The sequence below is a fragment of the Haliotis rubra genome, unplaced genomic scaffold, assembly GCF_003918875.1.
Source record: "Haliotis rubra isolate DU_JTF1 unplaced genomic scaffold, ASM391887v1 Scf68, whole genome shotgun sequence".
NCBI classification, from domain to species: domain Eukaryota; kingdom Metazoa; phylum Mollusca; class Gastropoda; order Lepetellida; family Haliotidae; genus Haliotis; species Haliotis rubra.
The window spans coordinates 388,963-414,962 of record NW_025767390.1 but is presented as its reverse complement, the minus strand read 5'-3'; the positions used below and the strand labels follow the sequence as shown (position 1 = coordinate 414,962).

At 41.3% G+C, this 26,000-nt stretch overlaps 1 long non-coding RNA gene across 1 annotated transcript; it reads right to left on the bottom strand.

Annotated features, from left to right (window-relative positions):
- Positions 1–5,425: 5,425 nt before the first annotated feature.
- Positions 5,426–25,396, bottom strand: LOC124258034. The gene is made up of 3 exons (XR_006893487.1): positions 25,240–25,396; positions 14,250–14,375; positions 5,426–5,545 (listed from the first exon to the last, which is right to left on the bottom strand). It is a non-coding gene; the product is annotated as an uncharacterized LOC124258034 (long non-coding RNA).
- Between the last annotated feature and the right edge of the window lie 604 nt (positions 25,397–26,000).

Genomic DNA, 26,000 nt, shown 5'->3' with positions numbered 1-26,000 from the left:
CTAGACAAATGAGACAGTGAGTGAATGAATATGCTTTAACGACGCTCAAGTGAGTATTTTAGTTAACATAGTTTACAACTTTATCAATAACAACTTCTTGTTAATAGCGACGTTTCCATGTAGATTCTGATAGTGTTATCAAGCTCATGTGACTTCAACCAAATGACTGACTGTCTGAGTTTGGCTTTACGCCGCTTTTAGCAATATTCCAGCAACATCTCGGCAGGGGACACCAGAAATGGGCTTCACACATTGTACCCATGTGTGAAGCCCATTTCTGGTGTCCCCCGCCGTGATGTTGCTGGAATATTGCTAAAAGCGGCGTAAAACCAAACTCAGTCAATCAGACACCGGCGGGATTCGAACCCGGGTCTGCGGCGTGACGAGCCAACGCTTTAGCCACTAGACTACCCCTGGCCCCTCAACCAAAGGAAGCCTAGATGATTGCACGCGCCACACGCACGCATTCAAATCCATCCATCCATGATATCAGCCACATTCTTCCAAATGCCTAACGGCAGACACCAAACCTCACCCAACGTGGGAAACAAACCATAGATCACTTCCAGGAAGACCCACACATCACGATTGCCCCACTCTACAAGAGACAAACCACAAACCACCTCGATAAGGACACTAACATGCTCTCAGACCACATGAAGTTCATGAAAGCTCCCACTCACCATACCATGTCGACTTAAAGCACCTTTGATGATCACATGTTTTTTTCCACTATGTGAAATATTGTTTTCACATTGTTTTATTTTCACAAATGCTGAGGCCTTTGACATCAAAACCGTTTCCGTGGTGTAGTGGTAAGAGCGTCCGCCAGGGGAGCGGAAGGTCGCGGATTCGATCCCCGGCCACGTCATACCAAAGACGTTAAAATATGGTACTTGTTTGTCCCTGTCTGGCGCTAGGCATTAATGGGTACAACAAGGACAGGTCGGCTCGGAGTCAGCATAATGTGTCAGAATGGGGTATTCATGCTTCACTGCGGCATAGTATCTCTGTGAGCTGGCACTATAAAACCAGCTTAAAACACATACACAAGCATGTACGTCGTCATGTGAGCGAAATGTTCTTAAGTACGACGTTAAACCCCTTTTAACCTCACCTCACCTCACCTGTGACATCAAAGTTCATATGACCTCATAAAGCTTCTACTAGTACACACAGCACTGTTATGCAAGCGGACACGTTTCCATTAAGTCACCAGCTTAAGTCAACTGGTTGTCATGTAGACAAATGTTCGTGGGAGGTTAGTTTTAAGCCGCACTCAGCAATATTCCAGCTATATGGCGGCGGTCTGTAATTAATTGAGTCTGGACCAGACAATCCAGTGAACAACAGCATGAACCGCCATCTACGCAACTGGGATACAATTACATGTGTAAACGAAGTCAGGATTGCTCACCGGTTCCCATTAGTCACCTCTTTCGACAAGCATGGGTTTGCTGAAGGCACATTCTCACCCGTATCTTCACGGTTTCGAACCAAATTAATCCAGAGGAGCATTTTCATTACATTTCCACTACACCGGCGTCCACATTTCATCCGTACAAAGTCTTGACAGAACCCGCAAAACGTGTCAAAACCTTGATCAAAACGTGTGAAATGTGAGGGAACCCATCAGAACGCGACAGGCCGGAATGAAACGTAATGGCATCCATAGTGGAACCGTAGTGCGCCTTTGAGCTTCCGGGACTCAGCAACCCGTTTTCCCAACAGCCCAAATAGAAACATAACTCTCTTCACTTGGCTACAGTCACTTCAGCTTGATAACGGTGAAAGAAACTAAGTAGAAAACGTTGCTCAATGCAATAAACTTGTTATCCATAAAATTTCGCTATTTAGTCATCCACGCCTAGAATGCCGATCAAACAAGAAACATTTTAGCTAAGCCATGTCGTGTCAGGAGAAGAAGTCACGCCGCATGAGTCCCAAATTTCTAGGTCACGTCATAGCGTCCCCACGTGAACGGAAACCACACCCTTGAAAATCCCGTCACGTCATAGCATTCCCACGTGACCGGAACGTCATAGCGTCCCCACGTGAGCCCTACCCTATTTCGTCACAGAAAGTTACTAGTAACGTCATAGCGTCCCCACGTGACCGGACACCCAGCCGTCATCCCAAATCGTGGAAAGTTACCAGTGACGTCATAACATCCCCGCGTGAGCGCAAACCCATTCGTCATGGAATGTTACCCGTCACGTCATAGCGTCCCCACGTGACCGGAAACCATATCCATCCGTTTTTTTATAGGGTATCAATGCGTTCTACTTTTGAAATCGTTTACCATTCAGCTCACAGCATTTGCATCGTTACACGTTCTACTTTTGAAATCGTTTACCATTCAGCTCACAGCATTTGCATCGTTACACGTTCTACTTTTGAAATCGTTTACCATTCAGTTCACAGCAGTTGCATCGTTACACGTTCTACTTTTGAAATCGTTTACCATTCAGCTCACAGCATTTGCATCGTTACACGTTCTACTTTTGAAATCGTTTACCATTCAGCTCACAGCATTTGCATCGTTACACGTTCTACTTTTGAAATCGTTTACCATTCAGCTCACTGCATTTGCATCGTTACACGTTCTACTTTTGAAATCGTTTACCATTCAGCTCACAGCATTTGCATCGTTACACGTTCTACTTTTGAAATCGTTTACAGTTCAGTTTAATTTGTCGGTACCACGGGTAAGTGTGCACGTTATTGTTTGAAATTGTTTTTTAAAAGACTGGGTCGTGTTTACGCTCTTCGCCATCGTATACTATACTATCGCCGGGCAAAAATGTAAACATACACTCGTTGAACTAGTTTTAAATATTCTCGTCAATGAGGCTAATTAGGCCTTCCGCGTAGATCTAGCAGTTCCCACCTGTCAGTTGGATTTCTAAAGATGATGATGAACTTTGGATCTGTATACACGTGCCTCATAAGATGGGGTGTCAGAACCAATGGTTTCTCTAAGCCTGCATTTTGAGGTATTTGGGGCCATGCTCGGAAATCGCTAAAATCTGACGGAGTTCCGTCACCTAGACAAATGAGACAGTGAGTGAATGAATATGCTTTAACGACGCTCAAATGAGTATTTTAGTTAACAAAGTTTACAACTTTATCAATAACAACTTCTTGTTTATAGCGACGTTTCCATGTAGATTCTGATAGTGTTATCAAGCTCATGTGACTTCAACCAAATGACTGACTGTCTGAGTTTGGCTTTACGGCGGGGGACACCAGAAATGGGCTTCACACATTGTACCCATGTGTGAAGCCCATTTCATCCCCATATGTTAACTGGAATATTGCTAAAAGCGGCGTAAAACCAAACTCAGTCAATCAGACACAGGCGGGATTCGAACCCGGGTCTGCGGCGTGACGAGCCAACGCTTTAGCCACTAGACTACCCTGGCCCCTCAACCAAAGGAAGCCTAGATGATTGCGCGCGCCACGCACGCATTCAAATCCATCCATCCATGATATCAGCCACATTCTTCCAAATGCCTAGCGGCAGACACCAAACCTCACCCAACGTGGGAAACAAACCATAGATCACTTCCAGGAAGACCCACACATCACGGTGCCCCACTCTACAAGAGACAAACCACAAACCACCTCGATAAGGACACTAACATGCTCTCAGACCACATGAAGTTCATGAAAGCTCCCACTCACCATACCATGTCGACTTAAAGCACCTTTGATGATCACATGTTTTTTTCCACTATGTGAAATATTGTTTTCACATTGTTTTATTTTCACAAATGCTGAGGCCTTTGACATCAAAACCGTTTCCGTGGTGTAGTGGTAAGAGCGTCCGCCAGGGGAGCGGAAGGTCGCGGATTCGATCCCCGGCCACGTCATACCAAAAGACGTTAAAATATGGTACTTGTTTGTCCCTGTCTGGCGCTAGGCATTAATGGGTACAACAAGGACAGGTCGGCTCGGAGTCAGCATAATGTGTCAGAATGGGGTATTCATGCTTCACTGCGGCATAGTATCTCTGTGAGCTGGCACTATAAAACCAGCTTAAAACACATACACAAGCATGTACGTCGTCATGTGAGCGAAATGTTCTTAAGTACGACGTTAAACCCCTTTTCACCTCACCTCACCTCACCTGTGACATCAAAGTTCATATGACCTCATAAAGCTTCTACTAGTACACACAGCATTGTTATGCAAGCGGGCACGTTTCCATTAAGTCACCAGCTTAAGTCAACTGGTTGTCATGTAGACAAATGTTCGTGGGAGGTTAGTTTTAAGCCGCACTCAGCAATATTCCAGCTATATGGCGGCGGTCTGTAATTAATTGAGTCTGGACCAGACAATCCAGTGAACAACAGCATGAGCATCGATCTGCGCAATTGGGAACCGATGACATGACCACCCGATCCCGTTAGTCGCCTCTTACGACAAGCATGCGTTACTGAAGATCAATATTCTAACCCGGATCTTCACGGGTGGCCTTTCTGGAAAGTCCATAGTTCACAGGAAAGCCATCCACTACGTACATTCACGTAAATTCTAACCATGCCCCTAAGACGTAGCCTGGCGTCATTTCAACTCCAAACAAACAACTACGGACCATCTGTCCAAGCAGCAATGACCTTGTTAATGAACATGAATCCAGTATCCAACCAAGTTAGTTCGGTTGTTTTGTTGGTTAACTGAGTGAGTGAGTGAGTGAGTTTTATGCCGCACTCAGCAATATTCCAGCCATATGGCGGCTGTCTGTAAATAATCGAGTCTGGACCAGACAATCCAGTGATCAACATCATGAACAGCCATCTACGCAACTGGGATACAATTACATGTGTAAACGAAGTCAGGATTGCTTACCATTCAGCTCACAGCATTTGCATCGTTACACGTTCTACTTTTGAAATCGTTTACCATTCAGCTCACAGCATTTGCATCGTTACACGTTCTACTTTTGAAATCGTTTACCATTCAGTTCACAGCAGTTGCATCGTTACACGTTCTACTTTTGAAATCGTTTACCATTCAGCTCACAGCATTTGCATCGTTACACGTTCTACTTTTGAAATCGTTTACCATTCAGCTCACTGCATTTGCATCGTTACACGTTCTACTTTTGAAATCGTTTACCATTCAGCTCACAGCATTTGCATCGTTACACGTTCTACTTTTGAAATCGTTTACAGTTCAGTTTAATTTGTCGGTACCACGGGTAAGTGTGCACGTTATTGTTTGAAATTGTTTTTTAAAAGACTGGGTCGTGTTTACGCTCTTCGCCATCGTATACTATACTATCGCCGGGCAAAAATGTAAACATACACTCGTTGAACTAGTTTTAAATATTCTCGTCAATGAGGCTAATTAGGCCTTCCGCGTAGATCTAGCAGTTCCCACCTGTCAGTTGGATTTCTAAAGATGATGATGAACTTTGGATCTGTATACACGTGCCTCATAAGATGGGGTGTCAGAACCAATGGTTTCTCTAAGCCTGCATTTTGAGGTATTTGGGGCCATGCTCGGAAATCGCTAAAATCTGACGGAGTTCCGTCAACTAGACAAATGAGACAGTGAGTGAATGAATATGCTTTAACGACGCTCAAATGAGTATTTTAGTTAACAAAGTTTACAACTTTATCAATAACAACTTCTTGTTTATAGCGACGTTTCCATGTAGATTCTGATAGTGTTATCAAGCTCATGTGACTTCAACCAAATGACTGACTGTCTGAGTTTGGCTTTACGGCGGGGACACCAGAAATGGGCTTCACATTGTACCCATGTGTGAAGCCCATTTCTGGTGTCCCCCGCCGTGATGTTGCTGGAATATTGCTAAAAGCGGCGTAAAACCAAACTCAGTCAATCAGACACCGGCGGGATTCGAACCCGGGTCTGCGGCGTGACGAGCCAACGCTTTAGCCACTAGACTACCCCTGGCCCTCAACCAAAGGAAGCCTAGATGATTGCCGCGCACCACTGCGCACACATTCAAATCCATCCATCCATGATATCAGCCACATTCTTCCAAATGCCTAACGGCAGACACCAAACCTCACCCAACGTAAGGGGAAACAAACCATAGATCACTTCCAGGAAGACCCACACATCACGATTGCCCCACTCTACAAGAGACAAACCACAAACCACCTCGATAAGGACACTAACATGCTCTCAGACCACATGAAGTTCATGAAAGCTCCCACTCACCATACCATGTCGACTTAAAGCACCTTTGATGATCACATGTTTTTTTCCACTATGTGAAATATTGTTTTCACATTGTTTTATTTTCACAAATGCTGAGGCCTTTGACATCAAAACCGTTTCCGTGGTGTAGTGGTAAGAGCGTCCGCCAGGGGAGCGGAAGGTCGCGGATTCGATCCCCGGCCACGTCATACCAAAAGACGTTAAAATATGGTACTTGTTTGTCCCTGTCTGGCGCTAGGCATTAATGGGTACAACAAGGACAGGTCGGCTCGGAGTCAGCATAATGTGTCAGAATGGGGTATTCATGCTTCACTGCGGCATAGTATCTCTGTGAGCTGGCACTATAAAACCAGCTTAAAACACATACACAAGCATGTACGTCGTCATGTGAGCGAAATGTTCTTAAGTACGACGTTAAACCCTTTTCACCTCACCTCACCTCACCTGTGACATCAAAGTTCATATGACCTCATAAAGCTTCTACTAGTACACACAGCATTGTTATGCAAGCGGACGCGTTTCCATTAAGTCACCAGCTTAAGTCAACTGGTTGTCATGTAGACAAATGTTCGTGGAGGTTAGTTTTAAGCCGCACTCAGCAATATTCCAGCTATATGGCGGCGGTCTGTAATTAATTGAGTCTGGACCAGACAATCCAGTGAACAACAGCATGAGCATCGATCTGCGCATTGGGAACCGATGACATGACCACCCGATCCCGTTAGTAAGCCTCTTACGACAAGCATGCGTTACTGAAGATCAATATTCTAACCCGGATCTTCACGGGTGGCCTTTCTGGAAAGTCCATAGTTCACAGGAAAGCCATCCACTACGTACATTCACGTAAATTCTAACCATGCCCCTAAGACGTAGCCTGGCGTCATTTCAACTCCAAACAAACAACTACGGACCATCTGTCCAAGCAGCAATGACCTTGTTAATGAACATGAATCCAGTATCCAACCAAGTTAGTTCGGTTGTTTTGTTGGTTAACTGAGTGAGTGAGTGAGTGAGTTTTATGCCGCACTCAGCAATATTCCAGCCATATGGCGGCTGTCTGTAAATAATCGAGTCTGGACCAGACAATCCAGTGATCAACATCATGAACAGCCATCTACGCAACTGGGATACAATTACATGTGTAAACGAAGTCAGGATTGCTCACCGGTTCCCATTAGTCACCTCTTTCGACAAGCATGGGTTTGCTGAAGGCACATTCTCACCCGTATCTTCACGGTTTCGAACCAAATTAATCCAGAGGAGCATTTTCATTACATTTCCACTACACCGGCGTCCACATTTCATCCGTACAAAGTCTTGACAGAACCCGCAAAACGTGTCAAAACCTTGATCAAAACGTGTGAAATGTGAGGGAACCCATCAGAACGCGACAGGCCGGAATGAAACGTAATGGCATCCATAGTGGAACCGTAGTGCGCCTTTGAGCTTCCGGGACTCAGCAACCCGTTTTTTCCCAACAGCCCAAATAGAAACATAACTCTCTTCACTTGGCTACAGTCACTTCAGCTTGATAACGGTGAAAGAAACTAAGTAGAAAACGTTGCTCAATGCAATAAACTTGTTATCCATAAAATTTCGCTATTTAGTCATCCACGCCTAGAATGCCGATCAAACAAGAAACATTTTAGCTAAGCCATGTCGTGTCAGGAGAAGAAGTCACGCCGCATGAGTCCCAAATTTCTAGGTCACGTCATAGCGTCCCCACGTGAACGGAAACCACACCCCTTGAAAATCCCGTCACGTCATAGCATTCCCACGTGACCGGAACGTCATAGCGTCCCCACGTGAGCCCTACCCCCTATTTCGTCACAGAAAGTTACTAGTAACGTCATAGCGTCCCCACGTGACCGGACACCCAGCCGTCATCCCAAATCGTGGAAAGTTACCAGTGACGTCATAACATCCCCGCGTGAGCGCAAACCCATTCGTCATGGAATGTTACCCGTCACGTCATAGCGTCCCCACGTGACCGGAAACCATATCCATCCGTTTTTTTATAGGGTATCAATGCGTTCTACTTTTGAAATCGTTTACCATTCAGTTCACAGCAGTTGCATCGTTACACGTTCTACTTTTGAAATCGTTTACCATTCAGCTCACAGCATTTGCATCGTTACACGTTTTACTTTTGAAATCGTTTACCATTCAGCTCACAGCATTTGCATCGTTACACGTTCTACTTTTGAAATCGTTTACCATTCAGCTCACAGCATTTGCATCGTTACACGTTCTACTTTTGAAATCGTTTACCATTCAGCTCACAGCATTTGCATCGTTACACGTTCTACTTTTGAAATCGTTTACAGTTCAGTTTAATTTGTCGGTACCACGGGTAAGTGTGCACGTTATTGTTTGAAATTGTTTTTTAAAAGACTGGGTCGTGTTTACGCTCTTCGCCATCGTATACTATACTATCGCCGGGCAAAAATGTAAACATACACTCGTTGAACTAGTTTTAAATATTCTCGTCAATGAGGCTAATTAGGCCTTCCGCGTAGATCTAGCAGCGCTTTAACCCCCTCGCTGCCATATAGAAATAACACATGTCTCATGATAGCAGTGCAGAGGGGGTGAAATATGACAAGCTGTATTGACAAACAGTAAGTGTTTCTACTTTAAATATATAAGCGAATCCATTAGCCAAAAATGTCAATTACAAGTGCACAGGTATAACGGCGCATTCACAGTGCGTAATAGTGAGGACATTGCATTTCCTGCCGTGGGTTACAATACCAAAACAATACACGTTATCACCTTAACCAAATGGATCGTAGGCATAGATGATAGTGTTCGACGACACTGTCGGTGTCCCTTGATTTTTCACTACACGTACATCTATATTCAAATGTAATCATGCTCCAGAATAATCCTACCTCCAGAATCCATGAAAAACACGTTGTAAATTCCACATAAAATCCGACGTACATTAAGCTTATACTATAACCTCATGCTTTTGTGACACAAGACAATCGTTTATTGTATTTTAGGCCACCGGCCCTTATACAAGCGAGTTACATACATTAGGACATGGTTAACTGTAAGTGCTCGTTACCACGAATAAATGCATATTTAACATAGAGAGCTGGATTGCGTAGGGTGGATTCATTATTAGTTGTTAATAAACTGGTAAAAGCTATCAGTGGTGGTTCCGACAGATAACGTGCTGGGATATACATGCAACGTAAATCTTCATAAACTGGACAGTCAAGGGTAAAATGTAGTTCATCTTCTACCGAAGAATTACATAAAGGACAAGATCTTTCAGATTTTGGGACGGACAGTTTTCTGCCTCTATTTACCATTAAGTCCAGCAAACCTATCATATATTTGACAAATATATTTCTGTTACACTTAAAATTAAGTTTAGATAAATACAGTTCAGGTTGTAATAGAGTTTTAAATGTTCTAATTCGTAACGAGAGCTACTTTTCAGAGTGAAATGCCATTCCTGATAAAACATATTTACCGCTCGATCACGAAATTCTCTTAAAAACATAAAGACAACGCCAACACCCTGGCTTATCCATACCAATCCATATCCATGAGAAAACAAAAGATTTCTAATATGTGATGCCCAGGATATTATACCCACATTATCTAGATGAACCATCATATGATACGATATTCTTAGTAGACGACTTTCATGCATAATCAGAATCTTAAACCAATATTTAAGGCATCGTATTTGTGAATTAATATACATGTACATAGGATATCTCCCGCATTCGCCGTAAACCATACGATTTGGATTAGCGGATCCAACACATAGAAACTCCTTGCAAGCAATAAGATGTAATCGTAGCGTTGAAATCCGCACACTTCCGATCCATATAATAAAATAGGTTGTATCTGGGCAGTTTGAAAAATATATTTGAAGTTAAAATTCTCATTCATGTGAGAAAGATAAAATTGAACTTTTGAAACTCATCGTATGTGAAAAAATTATTCCGAGATACATGTATATATATTGATTAACAATAGCAACAGATTTTCCGTGAAGAAACCATTTCTCCTTAGATGCAACAGCGCCACCCCTTCTGAATATGACTATGTTAGTTTTGTCTAAATTTACGGATAGTTTCCAGTTTTCAGAACAACTTTCAAGAATATTTAGCTGATTTTGCAAACCAATAATAGTTTCAGATATCAAAATGACATCGTCTGCAAATAGAAGCATAAACAGTTCTATCATATATGGGAACATTTGTACACCACGTTTACCCTTTTGCATAACATCATAATAAAATTCGTTTATGAACAGTTAGTATTTTGTCAAGTCACCATGGGCAGCAATGCAGGCTTCAATGCGGCGGGGCATACTACTGATCAAAGAAGTTAGAAAGTCGTGGTCCATGCTGTCCCAATATCGGACCACCTCTTCTTTCATTTCAGCAATTTTTGTCAGATTTTTCTTATTGACACTTTCCTTCATAAGTCCAAAACATGTTCTATTGGATTTTGGTCAGGGCTATAGCTTGGCCTATTGCTTGGCCAATCTAATAATGTGATATTTTGGGTCCGAAACCAGGCCTGTGAATGCTTTGAACGATGTTTTAGGTCGTTGTCCTGCTGGAAAATCCAAACATTTCCATAGAACACGTGAGCAGATGGAAGTAAATGTCCCTCGAGAATATCTGTGTACCGCTCACTGTTCATCTTCCCTTCAAATACACAGAGGGGCGTTGCCCCTAACACAGATATGCCACCCCACACGTTAAATTTCGGACTTTACTTTGGGCTCTGATACAAAGGTTTTTCAGTTTGTTTGCTCCAGAATTTCAGTGTATTAGGAAACAGCCACACAGAACTTTCAGCTGAGAAAATCACATTGTCCCAGTTAAAATTTCTATGCTGTAAGCACCAGTTCAACCTTCGCTCCTTTTGTTCAGGTTTCATGATCGGAGATGGAATTCCTCGACTTTTCTGCAAACCCATTGCATGCAGTTCAGTTCTAATTGTCTCCTTACAGACAGCCACAGTTCCTCTATCAATCATATCCAGCCTTAAGTTTTCTAAACTCCTTCGTTTGTTTTTAGAAACAAGAATACCAAGCCGCCTCCTGTCACCGACAGTCAATTTTCTGGGCCTACCTGCGCCTCCCTGGTGCTCAATGCCATATCCATTTGCAATATTTTTCAAAACACGATAAACAGTGGACAAAGGGATGCCTGTTCTACGTGAAATCACTTTAGCTGATCTGATGTCCTTGTTATAATACTCTAAAATCGACTTCCTCTTCTCTAAATCATCCATACTGAGGATCTCTGAAAATGTCGTCTGCTAGCAAGTAAACAAAGGGGGATAACTATTCACAAACTAATGAAAATGGATTAACGGAGTTGTCTCTCTTGAATGAAACCAAGTACTTGATAGCTGGTCAAGGTTGTTTATACTAGAATCCAATTAAACATATTCCTAAAATTCTCAATAATTTCTGGTCATTTTTTATATAACTTCTGGCACGTTTGTCATCGTCATCCTCTTCCCACGGAGTGATGACTGTAAATGATGAGTGCATGCAAACACTGCACTATACATAGACACCCAGCGCAAATATACTCTAATATTGATGTATTACCAATAACAGATTGAGTTTGACAAATGAAAAATATACAGTATTTTACGATGAACATCACACTCTTAGTTACAATGTTAATCCACATGACTACCCCAGCGGGCCATTTCTTTCTGAGGTACTCCCACCAGGGTCAAATACGGACAGTCTAGAGACCATATTTCACGTCGGACCCAAGGATCACCATCTACTTCCGAGTTCTTGAGAACGAGACCACATGAAAACACTTGCAAGCGTCCCCTCCGATTAAGTACACAATTCCTGCCTGGGCCATTTGACTAGGACTCTGTTTCATCTGCACAGGCCAAGACTGAAAGGAAGTCAACCGTTCTTGGAACCTTGTTTGAGTTTTAATCAGAGGAGAGTTACTGTCCATACACATGTCTTGGTGTCCACATACATCACCTCCCAAATGACAACGGGGATCCTGTAACTCTGTCAGTTGCTTGTGAGTCGAGTGTGGCGTCTGAAGACCCAAAAATGTCATGGCTTCTCTCTTTCTCTGCATTCCTCCAAGGCTTTACAGAAGAGGGCATAAGCTCCAGGTCCTCGTCTGGGAAGGATATCTAATAAGGCTCTATACGGTCATAAGATGTCACCTCTTTCTCCATGATATCCGCCTTCATAAACTTTGTTAAAGTGTTTTCTTTTACCAAGACATCCACTACAGCACACACGCTGTTGATACATTCCACAAGATTAGAGCGACTCTTTCTCAAGATCTCCTTGTGTAGTGAATCCATGTTGAGGCCCTATATCAAAGCTCTTCTTTCATTCGAAGTATGAACTGAGAATGAATTCCACTGTTTGGGGGTTTATATTGCAAATCTTTTTCTATAAATAGTATTTGAGTCATGACGGATGGAGGTGGTGTCCGGTCACGTGGACACGCTATGACATCATATGTCTGTTGTTTGACGTCATGGAATTTTCCAAATGTATACCTCATTATGGGATGATTTTGCCCTTACCAACTGTCGCAGTTTTCAGTCAAGTGAGGACGGTATTTGACGTCATGGGATTTTCCAAATGTATACCAGTTCCCCAAATGTCTTTTCCGTGTTTTTCAGAGTTTCCGTGTACCAAGACACCTATTGCATCAAAAACATTCAGCGAGGTCTTCGCAATGTTCGCAGTTGTGAGGTGGACGTTCTCGCCAAATCGTCAGCACTGATTCACCCTTTATCTCGTAAGCAGTACTGTGTTTCGATTGATCTCAACCTTGCTCCTCGAGTCCACATTGAAATGCATATTTGCCTTCATTCCGGTCATCTTTAGTGCTAAAACATAAAATTTTGACTCGACCGTTGGCACTGATGTCTATTTCATCACATATCTCGGGGCAAAATATAAGCCTATGTAACAAAAAATCCTGCATTAACCAAAGAACGTTTATCTAGTTCAGTCTACAGATATCTCTGGCCTATTTTGTAGAGCCAGTTATTTTCTTAAAAATGTTTACCTTGCACATGTCAGGTGTATCGTAAAGGTCTTCTAAATTCGAACTAGCGTAGTCCTCATCACCCCAGACGTGGACGATGAACAGAATACGTGAGGCAGCGTCGGACAGCAACTCCCCTTCCTTTCGGTGTTTCTCTAAGATTTCTATTAAATCCTTTCTGTTGTCCTTTATACTAGTCATCTCGATGAGTGAGTGAGTGAGTTTAGGTTTATGCCGCACTCAGCAATATTTCAGCTATATGGTGACGGTCTGTAAATAATCGAGTCTGGACCAGACAATCCAGTGATCAACAGCATGAGCATCGATCTGCGCAATTGGGAACCGATGACATGTGTCAACCAAGTCAGCGAGCCAGACCACCCGATCCCGTTAGTCAACTCTTACGACAAGCATAGCCGCCTTTTGTGGCAAGCATGGGTTGCTGAAGACCAATTCTACCCCGGATCTTCACGGGCCTAGGCATCTCGATGAGCACACTTCTAAGGGTCTACAAAGGGTTCGGACGATACAAATCCTGTCAGCTGAATGTTATACGATTTAAAGAATAGAACGTATTTATACCCTATCTAACAACGGATGGATAGGGTTTCCGCTCCAGTGGGGACGCTATGATGTGACGGGTAAAATTCCATGACGTACAGGGGGTTGTGGGGCTTCCGGTCACGTGCGGACACTATGACGTTCCAGTCACGTGGGGACGCTATGACGTCGCGGGATTTTTCCGAGTGCGGTCGGGCTTCCGATCACGTGGGGACGCTATGACGTGCCCTAGCAATTTGGGACTCATGCGGCGTGACTTCTTCTGTCAGGAAGCACGTCTTTTGCGTTGACCTATAGTAAGTTTAAAGGCACAAAATCGATGGAAATAGGGTTTCCCCTGCATGGATAAAATGGTTTTATACATTATTTTGCATTCCTTGTCAAATTCCTGGTTCAGACGAATTTTCAAATTGTCAAATGATTTATAGAATGTATATTCATCACGTCTACTACCTGTAATCATGTTGTGGTAGCCTGTTTCTGTAGTTGTCTCTTCAATCCGTGGTGTGGCTTCAGCAAACATATCTTGAAAGCAGCTGAAGTTGCACGGTGTCCTTCTTTTCATGGAAAATTCATAACCTGTGAAAATACTCTAGTGGTACATGTTAAACAATTACATGTTTCTGCTGCAGTAAAATATTGTCGTTATAATGAGTGAGTGAGTTTTACGCCGCACTCAAGCTATATTCCAGCTATAATCAAGTCTGGACCAGACAATCCTGTGATCAACAGCATGAGCATCAATCTACGCAATTGGGATATGATGACATGTGGCAACCAAGTCAGCGAGCCGACAAGCATGGGTTGTTGAAGTCCAATTCTAATTCGGATCTTCACTGGTTCATCAGTACATGTATTTTGGTCCCCTTCTCCTGGTTGTTACCAATTCAAACCCGGATCTTCACGGGTTTGTCGTTACAAAACATGCTCTGCTGCATTATATGTGGGGTGCAATTCTTGTTTTCCCCTGCGTACTGGTGTCTGTCCAATTCAGACTGACAGGGGCGGAGGGGTAGCCTAGTGGTTAAGGCTTTCGCTCGTCACGCAGAAGATCCGGGTTCGATTCCCCACATGGGCACAATGTGTGAAGCCCATTTCTGGTGTTCCCCGCCGTGATATTGCTTGAATATTGCTAACTGCGGCGTAAAACTAAACTCACTCACTCACTCAGACTGACACGCGGCCAGACATTTTGACACATCTTACTGATGTCCTCTAAAAGAATATGGCGATACCAGAACCGTAATATACACATTGGAAAGAGTAACGTAACACCTGTGATTTGTAAACCCCGATATAGCCATTTAAATTCATAATTATCTGTTTGATTGGCATAATTATGTCTGCATACTTATTTTCACCCTTTGGGCGCACCATACATTAATTTGAGACAAGAACGCTCCACGATCAAGTAGCATCACGTGCCATACGTCACAGCAAAAATAACAAGGTTTGCAGATTTCCGGAAACCTACATGAAACTGGGTAATGCCAGAATCATGTAGGTATCCGCTCACGGAAACTATGATTGTTTGTTTCCGGCAGTTTCCTGTTGCTGAAACTAACACGGTTAGTTTCAGCGACTGAAAACTGTCGGAAACAAACAAGGTTAGTTTCCAGAAATGGAAACTGACAGTAAAGTATCATTTTTAGTTTCCATTGCATAAAGCAACTGGAAACCATCATTGATGGTTTCTATTAGTGAGAACTTGAATGAAACGATCGTAGAAAAATAAATTTGACTCCATATGCATATATCCAGAAACCTAAATTAACCTACGTTAAACTGCCTATGTATTATATAGGTTTTAGTTTCGTGATGCCAGTGTTTCTGTACATCAGAATTCAAATAAAGGATATTGCCACATAAAATAACTTAATTTCAGGAAAAGGGAAACTTAATTGAAAGAATATGGAACCTGAGGAATCTTCACGTTTTGTTTGGTAAACTTAAGGAAAACTTAAATTTATAAGAGATTTGATGGTACATTTAAAAGCTATTTAAGCAGTGTAAATCAAATATAGTTTGTAATGACCACAAAAATAGCGGATGATTTGGCCTATTTTCAGTGTACCATGGTTTCCCTTTTGTTTTTTGTGTGAACCATATGTTATCGATTTTATTCGTTTGATTAATTTGTCACAGATACCTGTGGTGTCTGCAAATTTGGTAGTTGCGAATGAGATTACAATACAGTCATTGAAGACAGCTGTGTTTATCCACAGTTAACTAGAATATCTATGATAAACATTAGCCAAGTATTTTGAGATAGGTTTCTGTCATAATCTAGTTTCACATAGTATTAATATTTTTACCTCATAATCCGAGCATAATTAATTATTATTATATTTATATGCGCTTTGAAACCTCATAAAGAATTGCACGATCTGTTTTAGTGAATTTATGAAATGACTAGATAAAATTTCTAGATATGTTATAGAGTACCTAAAATATAAGTGAATCATATTTCACACACATTTGTCTGTCTCGCCTAGAAGAACTTCACAGCGAAATATTTGAAAATACAGATAACAAACTAACGTTATAGCAAAACTATTAGGCTATTACCTTGTGGGTTGTAGTCAAAAGGGCCAAAGGACAAACAGGCCAAAATTGAAAAAGTCAAAAGGGCCAAAGGGCCAAAGGAAAGTCAAAAGGGCCATAGGCTTAAGTCAAAAGGGCCATAGGTTAAAAGAGAACATGCAAACTAATATATATTGTATATGTTTTATTATATTAATATTTATTATTATTATTTGTATCCATATGTAAATAGTAACAAAAGTAATAATTTATAGTGTGACCATGATACACTCGATAGTTGATATTTGAATAAATATTTATGTAATCATTACACAAACAGTTGTATGGTTGACTATACTCATAACATAAACACTTTTAAAACCACTACTGTTAATCTTGTTTTGATTACTGACTACTTGTAATCATTACACAAACAGTTGTATGGTAAAAAGTAAACAATTAACCACTCTGAGATTTTTTAAATAAACAACACTGAGACACTCTGATATGTTTAGAATGTTTAGGATTAGAACTACTGCAACAACATGTAGTGAATTTCTGTTAATCTTACTATTTCTAAAAGTTTGGCCCTTTTGACTTAAGTCTATGGCCCTTTTGACTTTTCTTTGGCCCTTTTGACTTTTTCAATTTTGGCCCTTTTGGCCTTTGGCCCTTTTGGCCTGTTCCCTTACCTTGTTCGAGGAATGTATCCATCAATATCCACAAAAAGGAACGATATGCCATTCATCTGTAGCTGACAAAAAACTGTTCCATGTCGCGTGACTTTGTTTCAGTTTTTTTTCACATTTTCACTAATTATACCTGTTATAAATTCATTAATTTGACCATGAATTGAATGAAGACAAATAAACATGGATTTATGCCATTTGATAAGTTAAAGATAAAATACAAAATAAGAGGGACACTATTAGACTATAACTATCTACTTCACATCTTACCTGATATTTGGAAAAATGTTATTAAAAGGACAAGAATCATTCCTTCCTACAATTTATACATCAATGTTTACCAAAGAAATATGTTAAAGCTCTCCAAAGTTTCAAAAATATTTTATGACAAGCTGATTTCTAAAAATGATAAACTTGAAATTTGTGCTAAATGGGAAATTATATTCAATGATTGTGAGTTTGATTGGTACAAAAAATTTAACTTTTATAGACATGGATTGAAAGACGTTAAACTTCTTGATTTTCAATACAGATTTTTGCAAAGAGTTATTTATACTAATTATCGAGAATGAACCTGACTGACAATGATTTGTGTAGTTTTTGCAATGATGTTTCTGAGAGCATTTGTCATGTTTATTGGGAATGCTGTGAAAGCATGAAATTCTGGAATGATCTAGAACTCTGGATTAATAACTATTTACCACGAAAAATAAACATCACAAAATATTTGATTTGGTTTGGTCCATTGCATAATGATGTATTATTAAATCAAATCATTATCTCTGCCAAAAAACATATCAATCTATGTAATATAAAAAAATCAATTCTAAAATTCAGTAATTATAAAAAGGTATTAAAAGAGATAGTTTTTGTAGAAAAACTTATTTCAAAGAGAAACAATGAAATCGAAAAATTCAATCTTAAATGGAATTCGCTCATCCCAATATTCAACAACTAATTATAATTACATATCTACAGCAATGTATCTTCACCTTTTCTGTGCTTGTTGCTACCATATACCCTTGTTATTGACTTTGTAACCATGGGAACAAATAAAAAAAAAATAAACAGGTGTAGGTTTATATCACCAAACACGGGTTACAGCAATGGAGTAGTGATCGCTGCATTGCATACAATTTTAATTGCCTAAAACACTAAGGGGTCGACGCTGTTGCGGATATGAACAAATCATTGTTGCATAAGAAATGCAGCATTTGCTGTGTACTAAAGTTAAAAAGTGTGTATACCTAAATACCAATTTATTGCAAGTAAATCTTGCAATGGCAAAGCGAGGATGGTTTACTTTACGGATTCCAATATATCAAATGCGTGGTTTTAATATAACAGGTCATCAGACATCACGTTGTTTCTTGTAAAAAACACAGACATTGGATCGGTCATCATACCATCGACGCATCAGAAAATCTGAAAAAGCTTACACTGCTGCAATACTATATTACAATCAGACTAGAACTACATCCACCGTTCTTATTGTTTCATTGATTAGGTTGAAGAATTTTGCCAAGGTAGACAGCTGCCAAGTCCCTGTGTCCGTCCTGGTCGATGGAGCAGGTGCTGTATACCTGGCAGCCAGACCACGTAGGAATGAATAAGGCCCCGCGAGATGTCATTGTAAAAACAAACAATTTACATAAAAACATATTGCTGCTATCAGTGTTTTTCTAAAACTGTGAAGGGTAAGCAGACTATTGGCATGTTTAATAGAATTTAAAAAAATAATTGAGCACCCATAAGTCTTTGTTTGAAATGCTGCCATCTTTGTTCAAACGTACAAGCACGAGATTGGAAAAACTTCGTAATTGTTTTTGAAGTAAGTTCTATGAGAGTAAGGTAGTACACACCATGGTAAACAACCTGCTCGATGACACCGCCACGTACAAGATGATCAAGAAGGATCCTACTACTAAGCTGAATCATCAGCACAAATCCACCCTAAAAATCCTGCACGATAAATTTGAACTCTCTACAGATCTGTATCGCAAACTATCAGTATCCCATCCTCAGCCACCCTATGCCCGAGCAACTGTCAAGATCCATAAGAATCCTGTGAAAACTCGTCTACTAGTCTGCTCCCGTGATACGGTGTTTTACAATACTGCCCAGCACCTTACCCAGGTACTCTCTCCTTTAGGTAAATCTGCCAACTCCTTCATCAACGACTCAACAGACTTCTGAAGCAAGATCCATGACATCTCCAATCCAGGTCCCATCATCAGCTACGATGTTGTGGACCTATTTACTAATGTACCTAGAGAAGAAGCGCTCCAAGCCTTACGCCACAGAATTGATAAACTTCAACAATCCCTCAACACCAGCCTCTCAACCGACTCCATCATCAGTCTCACCTCAGCCTGCATCAACTCCACTTACTTCACCTGGGGGGACGAGATCTATCCACAAATTCATGGACTTCCCATGGGCCCCCCCTTATCCCCCGTCCTAACCGAAATTTACATGACGGACCTGGAAGATAAAGCACTAGATACTGCAGCCTTCAAACCTACATGTTGGTATCGCAAAGTGGATGATACCTTCGTCATCCTCCAACCTCAGCAAGATCCCACTCAGCTTCTGACCCATCTCAACAACCAACATCGCCGCATCAAGTTTACGATGGAAACCGAGCAGAACCAGCAACCACCTTTCCTTGACGTCCTTGTGTCCCGTACCTCCTGCAACCAACTCCAGACCACTGTGTATAGAAAACCTACCCATACGGATCAGTACATTCCCTACAACTCCAATCATCCACCTAAAGTAAAGACCGGCATCATCTCCACATTAACCAGAAGGGTCAAGAACATCTGTTCAACTAAACTACAAGATGAAATCGAACACCTCAAGAAAGTTTTCGTAGAACTTAACCACTTTCCATCCCAAATAGTCAACAGAACTATTGCTGCAACCCTGTCACCTCCTACCAAAAGACCCCAGCCAGATTCAGTCCCATCAAGATATCCATCCCCTACATTGGCAAACCGTCACATCAAATCAGCCGTCTCCTAAAACAACAAGCTGGCATAGATACCACCTTCTCCGCGTCCTCCAGCCTTAACAACATTCTCCATGCCAATGGATAAAAAACCCGCCACCGTAAAGAACAACAACCCAAAATGTGTCATCTACAAAATAAACTGTGATTGTGGGCAGAGCTAAAGAGGCGAAACGTCCCGACCCATCAACACACGAGTGAAAGAACATCAGACCTCTGTTACCAATTCCGACAGCAAATCAGCCATTTCCGACCACATCAAAGCAAGCCCCAATAATCAAATGGAGTGGTCTGACATTACCATTCCCTCTAACAAACAAACAGACTTCACTAAACGCAAGCTCACCGAAGCCATCCACATCAAACGCCAAAAGCCCACCATCAACCGAGACCAAGGATACTTCATCCCATCCGCTTATGATGCACTCATCCACCAAGCCCAATCTACCGTATAAACTCTGCTGTATAAACATCTCATTATTATTTGTACATCATTGGCTTCCAGGCCTGTCCTTTGTCTACTTTCTGGCGTCACCAGCTTTCTGCCTAGCCAATTATGTCAATTATGTTGTTTTCTTTGTAACATTGTTACATCCATGTTCCATTATGCTTGACAACGGTACAAGAATCTGTATCGAAACGTCGCACTCACGAATAAAAAGAAGTTGTTATCCATAAAGTTTGTTCTATATTGTACTTCCCAACTTCTAAAATGCCACTCAAAGAAGGTAGTAGAAATGGCAGTCTGTATACAATTTTCTTGAGACATGGCAACATATTTCACAATCGAAGCTTTGGAACTGAGGATCCGGAAACTTGAGCGATCTCAACGGAAACCCAGGGCAGAGAAATTAGCTGTACCCCGTCCTTGTCAAGTTGGTTACAGATGAAATTGAAATTGATTATTTTCTTCTTATCATAGCAGTCAGTTTGCATCAAATTAAACGTTTTCGGTAGCAACGTTATTTTACAGTAACGGTTCGCTCGCATTTCGATTTCCCTCACGGTTATTAATGTGGACATTGCATTTTGGTGTGAAATCTGTAAAACAACATTATTGTTGATAACAGCTGAACATTCCGTTAAGATATAACCATAAGACAAGTACGCTTTCCGTGTTCCCCATTAAAATATACCTGTTTGTTGAGTCTGAAATGGTAATATGCAGCAAAGAAACAAATATTGATGAAACAAGTAGTTCATGATAATTAGGTGGAAAATATTACCAATCAACATATGTTCATAATCCAAATGTGTGTCTCTTTATGTTTTAGACTGTTGTGAGATGAATCATGGAAACGTTCGTGGAGTCCCTTGAAAATCCACTAAAACGGACTTATTTAAGGTAAAATAACTTGCTCCAAGTTTTATTATTGCTCGACATGATAATAATATGTATGTTGGGTTTTAACTTTTATAAGATTACGAATGTCATTGCCTCCGCCATTTTACACATAAATGCAAACCAAAATTAAAATTGTCAACTCGTGTTTAGTTCACAGTTGGGTTAATCTAGCATCTAATTATTTCATTCTGTCAATTAGCAATATCTTGTAGAATTGACATAGCATACCAAAGCTTTGTGCAGTGCATAATTTCTACTTAATCATGTTGACCATCTTAATAAAAACTTCTGATACCCTCTCAGTAATGCATATACCACAATTACTTATTACTTGGTTTGATACATGGTGTATTGTGTTGTCCTCAATAGTTAAATGTTTTAAATTTAATTACTAGTTTTACATTTATATCTGTGATATTCTAGGGGTTGTGTTTACTGTCCTTCGTTGACAGGATTTTATACTCTATCTTTAATTATTGTTTATATATATTGTTTTAGTCACGATATGGCTGAAATATTGCCAAAGTGACTTTGAATTTTAACTCACTCACTCACTTGATACATGGTGAATATGATAATAATCAAAATAAGGGTTGTCAGATTGTAATAATATATTATTGGAAAAATCAAAATGAACGCATTTGCTTTTCTTAATAGAAGCCTTTTGGGGAACCCGGAAGTGCAAGAGGGACCACCGACATGGCAGATTACAGGAAAGAATCAAAATCACACGGGAGATGCTAAAAGAAACAAAAGATTCCGATCTGTTAGTTCCTGAAACTGGACTATATAATACCATTTGTACCGGTTTATGCACTTCCTGACACCAGAGTTTGAAACACCTTTAGTCATTTAACTGACATGATGCGCTACATATTATCACACCACAACATAACTGTAATAAACTTATCTAATTAGACCAAGTGCCTCTCTCAAGAATACATGTTGGACATAACTTTCAGAATGCATGAATTGTATTTTCCCCCCAGAAGCTCCAACAGCGCCCGATGAATCTAGTAGTATTAAATGGACTGAGAAAAGAAAACAGAAGGTGGCTGCAGTCCTAACCCCAGAATTGACATCGCCTGTGGTGTCCGACGAAGAGGACTGTAATCTTGTCCACTCTGTTGGATTTACATGGGAAAGCGAGAAGCTGCTACACTATAAGACTTTACTGGACGATTGTAGGACAAAAACCCCTGTGGACAAAAGCCCCCTAGGACAAAAACCCCTTAGGACAAAAACCAAAAAGGACAAAACCTCCAAATGAGGAACTCCCAAGGTTTTTTTGTCCTGTTTTTTTTTGTCCTGGGGGGCTTTTGTCCACAGGGTTTTTGTCCGCACACCTACTGGACAATGAACGAATGGCTTCAGCATGCTCCAGAGCCATAGCAAAAATGAAGACCTTGCGATGCGATGATTTACTGAAACTTATGGAATATGGTTAATGTGATTAATAGAAACGGAAATCAAAGGGAAACCTAGTTGAATTAAGTAAATAACTGAAACCAGCTGAAAGTAGAGGAACTGAAAGTAGAGGATAGCAGAAACCCAATGGCACCTCTTAGGAATCTGGGTAACTGAAACTCACTGGAAACTTACAGGAATCTGGGTAACGGAAACGCACTGGAAACTTACAGGAATCTGGGTAACGGAAACGCACTGGAGCCCTACAGGAATCTGGGTAACGGAAACGCACTGGAGCCCTACGGGAATCTGGGTAACGGAAACGCACTGGAGCCTTACCGGATTGTGGGTAATTTGTTTTTTAAGTTTTTGTTTTCCGGAAACTTGAAGGAAATGTACAGAAACGGTCCGGAAACTTAACTGAAACTTAAGTTTCCATTTTGTTTCAGTTAGGTTTCCAGTGTCCGGAAACGAAATTGTTATTGCTGTGCGTGTACCCATCATTTAGCAAATATCACGTTTCTGGGAACTGTTCTTACAGCTCAGTAACCTGGAACATCAATTGATTTCACTGCTGATAAGCAAAAATGTGTCTTCTACTCAGTTGACATCTTCACAAAGGTAGCTAGTAATCGTTATGTGGAATGCTGGCATGTCATTGAACCCTTGGTTGTCATCCATTGACTATCAGCCTATAGCCCAGAAACTAATGACTTTTTCGTACTGTCACCGTTCAGGTCGACCGCGAGTGACAACACCAACGGAGGATACACCCCTCCCCAGAATCACAAGACATTTTGTGAGACTTCCACACCGCCGTCTTTGCCGGGTACAGAGTTGGGTACGACCTTTCTGACGTCCATTGGTATCCTCGGAACACAAAGCAGCACGACTAGCCTGGTGTGAAATTCGACGACCCTGGAATTATAGGAAGGTCCACTGGTCGGACGAAAGTCGATTGCCGAGGTCATGTTTATATGTGCTCAACGGAATATCCTGGAACAAGTACCAGTCTCCAGAGGATTGACTGATGGCGTGGGGATGCCACAAAATGACTCTAAACTTGATCTTGTGACAAAATATGAATAGGCAATGATACATAACTGTCATCCTGGATGAGATCCATTTCTCCCGACACAAGGCCAGCCTTGATGGACCATACATCGTGATATTCTATGTCAAGAGTCTCAACCCGCCAAGAGTCCAGATCCTGTAGTGCATTGGAACAAGGCCTATATCAAGCCCTAAATCAAGAATGCAGTAGTTCAACGTCAAATCCATCGACTAATATAGTCAGTGTGTCGGAGATCAGGGACTTCATTGCACTTGGCGGAGGTTCAACCAGATATTGACATTGTGCTCGCTCATTGATACTGATTGAGGATTGTATGCCAGAATCTCAAAAATGACCGCACTTGTTAAAGTCATATGACCATGGTTATCAGCACTCCAAAAGGAGTCAATTGTTGACATGTTTGCTTCTCTGAATAAACTGGTTTCTTGATCTTTTTTGTATTTATATCTGTAACTTATTATTCCTTGAGGGTCAGGTTATCGATTTTATGTTAATCTGAGGTTTGGACAAAGTCCTTTGCTATAATTAGTAGTAACATACTGATATTGGGTGTTGCGATACTTGTTCCCATGTGTATATTACAGTCTTATTCAGTCTCTTCAGACTATACATACAGTTAGAGACTCGTCATGGAGCAGAAATTTCTTATGATTTGGTAAAGGAAATAAGGCTTACTATAGTATTATCAAGCAGAGTCATGGTAACTGCGGCCCTTTGTGCATTGACAATACAACCATCTGAGATGTATATCTACATTTAGCAAATATACTGCACAGACGGAGGTACTGGTGTGCATGCTCCACTACTCTCTGAAAGTCAATAAGCCTGTCCAGTCTTTGTCTGTACACAGTAGTGTTCATAATGACATTAAGGGGCGTGGAGGGCGAGCTGGCTAAGGCGCCAGGCTAGTGATCCAGCGAGCATGAGGTACCGGGATCAAGCCCATCTGTTACCGGGTGTAAAAACCTTGGAGTCAGCTTTGTGTGCAGACTCGTTAAGTGTTGTCACAACCCCTAGTGTACAGTACACAACCCTGTGCACTTAAAAAAACCCACGAATCCGTTGGTAAATGACCAGATGGTGGCCACATGAATACGTGCAAACACCTTGTTGCGGGTACAGCAACGTGCAGTAAACTTGGATAAAGTACTGTGACCACGTGTCCCAGTCCACCCAGCTGTGAATGGGTACCTCGTAAGGATGGGAAAGCTGCAATAACTGGGTTCGCCTTGTGGCAACAAGAGTTGTATGATTCCCAGGGAGTTGACATTGATAATACGATGTGCCGTTGAGATTGACATCCAATGATCAAGGGACAAAATACCAGCGCCTTGAGCATGCACTAGTGCGTGGATATGTGCGCCATATAAATGTCCAATAATAATAATTACCATATCTTCTACGGCACCAGTAGAACGTTTCCTTCCTCCCAAGACAATTGTTGCACTGTAGGACGTCTTCATGGGCCCTTATGCGGTAGGCGAGGTCGGTGGTTCCTGATTTGCACACGCCAAGAATATGGTAGTATGGGACGCACTTAAGACGAAGTTTCCCGTTCTCTTTTGCGTACCAGCAGGGGTTCTTGAAGTTGGGCAGATATGTTGGTCTTTCCTGTTATATGAGACAGAACGTTATATATTAGCACTTCATTGATTTTTTTTCACATCGTATGATGCGTAAAACAGCATAATCTTGATAGATGCTCAGCACACAAGCATCATGGTTCCAGATGAGTGAGTGAGTGAGTCGTAGTCTTACGTCGCAATATTCCAGCAATGTCCCGGCGGGGAGAACGCCAGGAATATTTTCACGCATTGTACCCATGTGGGAAATCGAACCCCTCGGTTACAGACGACCTTTCAAGACCCAATAACACTTATACGCTGCCGTAATTATTGTTATTCGTTCCGTAAACATGGGTGTGTAGCACGTTTCCTCTAAATCAAAACTCGACAGATGATATACATTGAAGCCACCACAAATAGCTTGATCAATTAACGTGTCCTTTGTGTGTGCATTAATGGTTTTGGAAAACACAAGATTATGATATTTTCATAAAATAACACGCCTGGTACTTCACAGAGAAGTGACACTTCAGCTATTTCAGTGGGATAAAGCGTCTGTGAATTGTGTGTCCAGTGTGGAGAGTGTA